We start from the raw sequence: 8,472 nt of genomic DNA, 5'->3' as shown, positions 1-8,472 counted from the left end.
CAGTATTTACTAGAGGAATGACAGAGATTGCATCATTAATGTTTATGCTTTACCTAATTACCTCTGGGAACATGATGTAAATAGTCTTCCTCCTAAGAAATCTGCAGAAACAGTGTTTGTTACTACAAATGCAGTAACCTCTGGGTAAATTTATCCATTCCACATTTAATGAACCTTGAAAGAGGTAAAGAAAGCAATACTTTAGTGAGAGTATGGATCAGAGTTTCAAGTGTACATCTATACATACCAAATCTCCTTTCAGCTTTTAACTTTATCTGCAAAGTCTAACATAAAAATTGAAGATGGGAGAGAGAAAAGGAAGATGGACCTATCCAAAGGCACAAAACAAGATTGCCTGGGTGATCCTGGGTGTAATTATCAAGGCTTTAACTAATCAGGGTTTTCATTGTTGCTGTTGCTTTTGCTGCAAAGTTGCTCATCATTTCCTGTCCTTCTGGTTTTTCATAATGACTTAGTGTTCTTGTCAAATTCATAGAATTTGAGCCAGTAGTAGGGTTTTATTTGTTAGACTGGAAAAAAAAAGGAACTGAAACAGTAATTTACAACTTTTTTTTTTTTTTTTTTTTTAATCATGTAGTTCTCTCCTCAGTTGTTGTTAAGAAACATGCCAGAAGAGGGAATGCAGACTGTTCTCCATTCTGGCTGGCCTGCCTGCATTGCTGTCTTCCTTTTCAGCTAATGCAGCTTGACTGTTTCTGGGCTATAAGCAAAGGCCTGTGGGCTGTGCCAGGCAGCTCTCCCAGCTCCTCAGGACTAGCTCAGTACCCACGCACAGCAGTGCCTTGTGTGGGGGAGTCATACTGTGATGCACAGATTAAAGGCCATGCCACTGAAATGTTGTGGAGGTAATGGCAAAATACAGGTGCAGGGAAAAAAAGTTGTGTTCGTGTTCTCTGTTCAAAGCTGGTGTATCGCTTTTGGTAGGCTGGCACTGCTGCGTGTTTTCCCAGTGTAAGCATGGAGGAGGTCTATCTGTCGTGCTGTTGTCAGGGCTGAGCTGCAATTCCATGAATAGCATGAGCTGGCACAAGCTGATGGTACTGCAGAGGGAGGTGGCTCTGCTGCCCTCTCCTCCCTCCTTCCCTCCCTGTGTGTGCAGATATTTCTGCAGCTGTGCAGAAATGTCTGCACGGGTCAGCTAAAGCAGCACTGGGTGCGGGCCCAGGCAGTAGCGTGCTCTCCATTCATCCTGCATGTTGTGGTGCATCCATGGCACAGCTCTGGGCTGGTCTGCACCCTTCCCTGCCACATTCTGGGTCACAGAGGCCAGTAACTGTGTCCAGCTGGCAGTTTGGGTGTAGCTCTGTTGGTGGCAATAAGGGAGTTCAGCTGTATGGATACAGGCTGTTCTTTGCAATAAGTGGATGTGAAAAGTAACTCCAGTATCATATCCTTTTTCTTTAAACTTTGATAAGCTGCCTGTGGCTAGTTGCTTAGCCTTGGATGCACATAAGTGGGGTTTTTTTATTTCTGCATCTCTCTCTCTGCTGGACCAAAAAGTAAATAAGTAACAGAAATATGAGAGCATTTGAAAACCTATTTTATGAAGTGCTATGCCTTGTTTCAGTGTTCCATCCAAGCATCTTTGTACATTCAAGTACCACCTGAAACAGGAAGAACACAAACACTGAATAGTAACCCCAAGGTCACCAGAGTTTGATGCTTGATGTCTAAGTAGAACTTTACTCACTAATAACCAGTGTCAGGACCTGAGATCTGCTTGATAAAGCTGAGAAGCAAATACTTCCAGGGTTGAAACCGTAGCAGATTTTGTACTTGTAAGAGTCCGCTTATTTTTAAGTAAGGTTTCCTCCAGCATGTTGGAGCAAAGGCTCTCTGAAGGAAAAGAGCAAAAGGCTCTCTTGGAAGGATTGCTTTCGTTATATACAGAGGCCAAATTTTTGCACATGCTTTGTGGTACTTTCTTTTGAAAGTTCTCTGCTTAACCTCTGCTTCAGAGTAGGTCCTAGTCAGCAGAACTGATTTCTTAATGAAAATGAATGGTCAGATTTCCTGTTGCTTGTGTGCCCCAAATAGATTGCTCTCCTTTCTCCTCAGAACTGCAGCCTTCACCTCTTTCTATATAATTATTGCCTTTTACCTAGTCATTGCTGGATGGAAGCATGGACATAGAGCTCTTAACCTCTCCATTAGGACTCCTTTCAAGCTAAAAGTGGATTTGGTTTGGTAAGATAAAATCATGGAGAAGTTACATTTTATGCTGACATAATTTTGTACTGCTTTGTTTCTGAGTCCGCTCTTGACATCTAGGCTTCCTGTAAGCCTAGCAAAGGTCTTACAGCATGTCTATTTTCTTCATTCTTCTTTTCACAAACCAAAATAGCTTAGTGGTGCAGACACTGTTAGCATTACCTTTGTTCCTTCTTTATACTTGTATTTTACACAATAATCTCCAGGAAACAATCCTATTCCTGGAAATTCATCACATTCCACGCAGTTGTGTGGCCTCACTAATGGTGTTTTTCAGTTGCTTTAAGTGATTCCGTGGAACTTCAATTTGTGTTTGAGATTCCTGGAAGGTTTGTCATATACAGTGCTCTAAAACCACAATACAGCAGATGAAGGCAGGCAAAGAAAAATGCACAGTTCTGTCTCTTAAATTATTATTAACCAGTCTGAAGGGGAAGTTGGTTGAAGCATTGTTTGAGTCTTAAATGTCTCAAGTGTAGGTATATAATCAGCCTCTTGCTGAACAAAGAGTGAATGTACCACATCCATTTCAACCAACAGCTAGACCAAAACAGTTTGCATGGATGTTTCATCCCCTTACATTTGTGCTATAGTAAACAACCCTATCTCTTATCTCAGCTGCATGCAGGCTTGTTTTATGTGTGTATATGGAAATACACACAGCCTTAGTTCTGAATCATGTGATAATTGTTCGTAGTGATAGGAAATTTTGGCAATGCAGCCTGGACTGCTTGGAAAACTCTGCAAATCACATCCACCAGAAACACCTCCAGCTGTGAGAAGGGAAGACTGGAGCCCTCAGACTATCATCTTTCACCTGTGTGAATACCAGAGAGTGGAGGCTACAAATGCACTTCTAGAAATAATGATAGAGACTTTCAGTGTGAAGTCACTGACTTGGCTGAATTTGGTGTAGTCGCAGTGGAGACCAAACCATTGACAACCTAGAAAAGGCAAGAGTAAAAATGAAAGTATCAGGTGCACATTGTGTGTATGAGGCCTGAATAGGCATGACATTGGACTGACAATTAGTGCAGGCCACAGATTGCTATTATTTACGCCCCCTCACCACAAAAGCTTATTCCAAACACTGCAGTGAAGTACATGGTCTTTTGGGCTCTTCCCCCACTGAAACAGAGGGAAGTAGCCAGAGTTGAAATTGTAAACTGTCCCAAAGTTTTTTCGGTGGGATGTTTTTCCAGTAGTTGGATTCAAATTGATTCCTAGTGAAGGGCAAGGAGCAAATACATGACTGAAAAACAACAGCGGAAAAAACCCTTTTACCTGTGAGCACTGAAATGGAGGCAAGTCTGAACACAGCAGACATAATTGCAGTGGGGTCAGCTGCATTCCACTTTAAGTGGCTGACGAATATGAACGAAGCACACTGCAGGATCCACGCTGACTTCCGCTGGCGGAAGTGCAGTTGGCCTGGATCTGTGTCATGGATAAGCAGCAAAACACGTACCCATTCATCCTCTGCGTGGGCCTTGTCTCATGACGCAGGAAATGCTGGGAGCTGTCTGCTGCCATTGATTGCCCTCCTAATTGAAAGAACAACACCAGTCCAAAACGAGACTGATGTGCTGCTCATTCCATCGTACCTGCCCTGACGGCAGCAGTGCGGCCCATGGACTGCACTTTCACACCACACTTATGCCAGGGCAGGCTTTCACTGTGGACTGGCTCAGTGATGGTTAGCACTATAAATCCAAAAATACTCTTAGTTTGATCTGACCAGCCTCTACTGTGTTAGGAATCTCACAACTCTTAAAGCTACCGAGCTTTTAGAGAAGCCACCAAACAACACATTTCGTTCCTTATCAGTTATGTCTGTATCAGATAATCCCCTGTGCAGGTAAATTATAGACTAGGTCATCCCCAATCCCCTGAGACTTCCTCTCTCCTGCTAGGCAAGAGGAATTTCAGGGAATCATTTAGATGTGTGGTGTTTCTTCAGTGTTGATCTGTTCCAGCAATTAAAACAAAACAATTGTTTAAGTTTAGGCAGCCAAGACTGCTGCTGTATTTTAGTGCTTTCTAATTTTGAGAATCTATTCTAATCCTGACCCTTTCCCAGCTAACAAGCATACCATATGTCTGATTACTCAGGTTCCCATGCAAAATAGGAAATTAAAAATTCCAGATGATTAACAAACATTTCTTCTTGTTTATTTTGAGATGAGTGTTTTAAAATACCATGAAAAGAATTCAGGGCCTTCTTTCTCAAACATTTGCTTTATCATTTAGATGTGTAAAAGATATTTTTGTTAAGAATGTGCTGTTTGTGCTTTTTAGAATATGATTTATTGACACAGGTTTGCTAGCAGTAAAAGATCTGCAATTAACTGTTTAAAGACAGTGGACAAAAGGCTGGGTAATTCAATGGTGGAATTTCGGAGGGGGGCAACTAGGCATAGACATTCTAAGCTGGTTTAATGACAATGAAAGACTTGAATCCTCTTCAAAACATCTGAGCCCAAAGCATGATCCAAGTTGGACCACCACCGATAGCCTGTTATCTCTTTGCAGAATGTCAGCCGGGGGAGCAGGTCATGTAACGTGACTCAGTCCAGTACAGTACGGAGCCAGGATACTGGTCAGGAGAGGTCACTGCTCTGGCAAGTAGAGCCTCCCCTAAAAGTACAGCTTCTTTGTATTAATGTATAGATTCTGTGCATGAGTTTGGTTATGAGCAGACTAACTTGGCGAGAGGCAGAAAGCTGTTGAGAAAATCAAACACTTGAATTAAGCCATCTCTCTGTGAGTGCTTGTATGAGAAGAAGAGATGGTTCCCATGCAGAAGAATGCCTGAATGTATGTCTGACCCAGCTACAGCATTTCTGTAGAGAAGATCAGAGGGAGAAGGCTGGGAAGCAGCCCTGGGGCAGCCTCAGCTGCCACCTGAGACCAGCAAGCCTGCTGTTTGACTCTTGTCCTAATATCCTCCACCAGAAGTGTTTGTCCTTGCTACAGCTTGTTTACTCAATCACACCTATAGATGTACATTGGTAGTAATAAATGCCTCTGTTATTTTGAAAGTAGCAGTAATTATAAAGTGCTTGCTCTGAGCTCGAGCTGCTGGGCTCCATCTCTCCTGCCTCGTGAGCTACCCCCACTTGTTGCATCACATCTAAAATTAGGTAAGATGCTGTATCCCATGAAGCACACAGCTCGGTGGCTCAGAGCTGCAATAGCAGACCAGGCACAGCTGCGTAGCTCCTCAGTTAGGAAGATGTTTTCAGACAGATCACTGAAGAAAATTTAATGATGATCAGAAGTGTTACAGAGGCAAAGCAGCTTTCAAATCCAGGAGCTCCAGTCCAGCCAAAGGTCAGAAAAATAGGAGCTAGTTCTATTTCTTTTGGTATGTCTTTAGCTCTGTATTTTCTCAACAATATGTGGGGACAGCTGTCAATAGCTCCTCTAGAGACATCTACTTGGGCCAAATTCTTCTCTGAGGTAGTTGCACTGCTTTCACTGTAATCATACCAGTGATGAATGTGGCTCTTCTTCACTTAGGAACAACAAAAGAGCTTATGAGATTAACATCCTTTCAGTGTTTTCCTTCTATTAAAGCAAGTTTTAGTACTTAGAAAATGCTGTGGGCTTAAGAAATGACTTCATCCTGCTCTGAAGCCTTCCTTCTCCTTCCCAGACTCAGCCCATAGCATCCACGCAATTTATTTTACAAGTCTGTATTCCCAGTGCACTGCTAATATTCAAACATCTGGTGCACTTAAAATCTGTATTTCAAAAACACTAATCTGGGGGGAGAGGGGTTAAAATGTGAAACTAGAGGAAAACAAACTAGGGAAAGGATAAATTTTAACAGAAACTTCAAGCAGCTAAGAAGTACTAGAGCTGTCAAATCATGCATTTTGGATTTGAGCTGAATCAAATCACAGAAGTGGTTTTTCAGTGCTTCGTCTGAAAGCAATTTAGCTTTTCTGTGTTAGCAGATTATGCTGTTTTCAACAGTTGTTGGAGAGATGACTGATGAAAAGCATTTTCATTGTGGGTGTGCTTCCAAGTATAGACAGCGCTGTGGCACTCAAATCCCGGTTTTCTTACCCTGATCTCTCCTGAAGCTGAGGGTAAACGGTCTGTCAAGCTCTGTGTAGCACCATCCCCTCAGACCCAGCTTCAGTGCTGGTCTTAGGACCCCAGACTTCAGGGTATGGGATGGCTTTGTGTTTTTTCAGGGTGCATCCTCAAATTATGAAGGGATTGGGGGGAGGGGGGGGGGAAGGGAAACAAAACAGAACTCTGAGCAGGAATCAGTAGAAGATGGGGGCTGTATCCTGGCAGTTGGTGCTGAGCAAGGACTTCAGGATTAGGCATCCTCAGCCTGGATCACACTTGAGAATCATGGCTCCATGAACAGAGGATAACTGCAATGTAAGCACTGGCAGTGCAATCTGTCCCCATGTTCAACTGGTCTGCGATAGTTTTAACTCGGGTGCAAATCAAACCCTGCCCCTGGTTCTGTCATAATGTAAGTACTGCAAGGTAGCACTCAGTAGCAGCAATGACACTTGGAGAATCTGTAAGTTATGAACGACAGAATAGGCCAATTGACAGTAAAAGGCAAATGTACTAAGTTTGGAGCAATGACATTTCTTATGTGACCTGTCCCGCATTCCTCTGGAGTCAATGGAGAAGAGGCAACAGTGAAATCAAAGCATGTCAAAAACTTGCAGTCATACAGATGGTTGAATCCAGTTACTATTGCCTACCATTTTAGTAAAATAAATACTCCAAAGTTACTTCAGATTTCGCCAGCCTAGATGGTCTTTAAATAATGCAGGAATTCACAAATAAATTACACTTTTCTGCAGGCAGCAGATTTTTTCCACTAGCAAAGGTATTTGGAGCCCCAGTTGTGTGTTTACTATCAAAGATGTATTTTTGGGCCTTCTTCCGCCACAACTGCACTAAGCCTCCATCCCCAAACCCATCAGCTATATTTATCCATGGACCATGTTTTCTACTGCAGTATCAGTGACCTTGCCTGTAATTATTCTTCACAGGGGAAGCTTAGCTCAGTCCTCCAAGTACTGCAGTAACTCTGAACAAAAATAACCCAAAAGTCCACAACAGGAAACATTAACAATGGCAGGATTACTGGTCACCGTGTCACCATAAAATAAACGAGCAACTGAGAGGGAGTTTAGGGAAAAGCAGCACCACAATTAAGTAACAGGAGGGACTGACTTATGAGGAAAGATTAAATGAGCTAAGCGATGATGAAAGGGTGAACAGAACAACTGCCTGCAAATGTTTGAAAGAAGAAACCATCCAGGACAGGGAGGGATTCTCTAAGTTGCTGCCAGGAGTTAAGAGTAATGGAAAGAAACCAATAAAATGAACACAGCAGTCACCATGACTATTTCTTCAGCTCAGAAAAAGAAACCCAGTGGTTTTGTCCATGTGGAAACCTTGCTCATTTGTCCTGTTGTATTCCTTAGCCGTATCCCACAAAGCATGGGGGAAACACTTAAAATTATGTAATGGTGCAATATTGCTGAAATGTTTTAGGCTGGCAGCTCTGAAGGACTGTGAGGAAGCTGTGCTGGCAACCTCTTCCAGCTCCTGTCAGACTCAGACCCTCATTTCTTGAGGTGCCTCAGAAAGCCTTGAGGTTTCAGCTGAGAAAAGCAGCTCTGCACAGCAAAGCACTTAAGCAAATGCTTCAGGCAAACGATGAACCGAACTCCCACAGCTACAAATCGCATCCATGATTCCCAAATGAGGAACCTGAGTCTGCCCTCAACAGTCCCTGAAGCAGACAGTTACAAAGTCAGAATTACCCACAGCTATCCCTGGCAGACCTTTGGTTCACATCCCAATGTAGTTAATATTCTTGCAGCAAAACAGCTGTGAGGCATCATGTTGTGTTTGTTTTCATTAACTCCTCCCCAGTGGGCTTATATATTTGTGTTTCCTTGTTTACATACTTGTACTGTCCCTAGGGCGATGCACACACTACCCCTAAGGTTAGGGGCAAGTTATTGGAGGGCAAGTACCTCCCTCTGATGCAGAATTTGTCTTGTCTCTTCGTTCTGCCAGAGATGTAAATCTTTCTGGAAATGTTAGACAAAAGTCCCTTTAAACATGTGGTTTCTTTCAGCAGCGGTTTTCAGACTTCGCTTTTTGAATTGCTGGGCCAGAAGTTTGTGTTTCCAATTGTCACTCTCTGAGACACTTTTCCATTGTTAATGGAGTCCCAGGCGCTTT

Source organism: Corvus moneduloides, chromosome 9 (genome assembly GCF_009650955.1).
Source record: "Corvus moneduloides isolate bCorMon1 chromosome 9, bCorMon1.pri, whole genome shotgun sequence".
NCBI classification, from domain to species: Eukaryota; Metazoa; Chordata; class Aves; order Passeriformes; family Corvidae; genus Corvus; species Corvus moneduloides.
The sequence above is the reverse complement of the archived record's forward strand: the minus strand, read 5'-3'. Positions refer to the sequence as shown.